The 1,253-nt window shown below is 38.1% G+C and overlaps 1 pseudogene; it reads left to right on the top strand.

Moving 5' to 3' along the window:
* The first annotated feature begins 174 nt into the window (after positions 1 to 174).
* On the top strand, positions 175 to 1,246 carry LOC119343640 (annotated as a pseudogene).
* The last annotated feature ends 7 nt before the right edge of the window (positions 1,247 to 1,253 follow it).

Genomic DNA, 1,253 nt, shown 5'->3' with positions numbered 1-1,253 from the left:
GTATGCAAAAGTTATGCCCATTTTACAAATTCCAGAGAGATTTTGTAAATAAAGTCGAAATTCATATTTGTAAATTTTCCCAACAACTACACCACATATCACATGGGAAACTTATTTTAATTTATTTTTTTGACATTTCCTTCAATTTCTTTTGTTTTTTCTAAAACTGAAAAGACTTGCTGAAGAGGATTGCTAGAGAATTTGGCATGCCAATTGATGCACCTAAAATGGAGATTAGAATCCTGGCTGAGACCATCTACGAGTACCTCCAAGGTAAAAGATACATCTTAGTTCTAGATGATGTTTGGACTACTAATGTTTGGTTGGAGATATGGACTGTCTTTCCATCTAGTGGACAATTTGTTATCACATCAAGAAAGCATGAAGTATCATTATTGGCAACTAATATGTCTTCAGTTCATTTGGAACCACTTGACAAATCGAACTCTTGGGAGTTATTCTACAAATCAGCCTTTTGGAATGATCCTGACAAAAAGTGTCCACTCGAGTTACAGAACTTAGCTTGGAAATTTGTGAAGAAGTGTGAAGGTTTGCCTATTGCTATTGTATGCATAGGCAGCCTACTATCCGAAAAAAGTCAAACATCTGTAGAATGGAAAAAAGTATATGATGAGTTAGAGCTCCAGTTGGTAAAAAATGTGATGCTCGCGTTGAGACAATTCTAAAGGTCAGTTTGGAGGACCTTACATATGATTTGAAGAATTGTTTCTTACATTGTGCATTATTCCCCATCAAGAGGAGGACAATAATGAGGCATTGGATTACTGCTGGATTCATCAATGAAAAGGAGAACAAAACATTGGAGGAAGTGGCAGAGGGGTACTTGACTGAACTTGTGAGCCGAAGCCTACTACAGGTGGTCAAGAGGAATCATACTGGGCGGTTAAAATGTTGCCAGGTGCATGATATCATACGACTTGTTGCCCTCAATAAAGCTGGTGAAGAATGTTTTGGTAAAGTTTATGATGGCTCTGGTGCATTCTCTATTGAGCACACACGTCGAATATCAATCCAGAGTGGAAACCTTCAACGACTGATTGAGTCTGATGCTACACATGTCCGTGCAATCCATGTTTTTAACAGATATATCAATAATGATTTGCTGAGGCCTATCCTAGAATCTTCGAACCTGCTCTTAACACTGGATCTGCAAGGTACCCGTTTCAAGATGCTGCCGACTGAGGTATTCAACTTGTTCAATCTACGGTATTTGGGCCTTAGATATACTAATA

The sequence above is a fragment of the Triticum dicoccoides genome, unplaced genomic scaffold (genome assembly GCF_002162155.2).
Source record: "Triticum dicoccoides isolate Atlit2015 ecotype Zavitan unplaced genomic scaffold, WEW_v2.0 scaffold135441, whole genome shotgun sequence".
In the NCBI taxonomy this organism is placed as follows: Eukaryota; Viridiplantae; Streptophyta; class Magnoliopsida; order Poales; family Poaceae; genus Triticum; species Triticum dicoccoides.
This window is presented reverse-complemented; position numbering and strand designations above follow the sequence as displayed.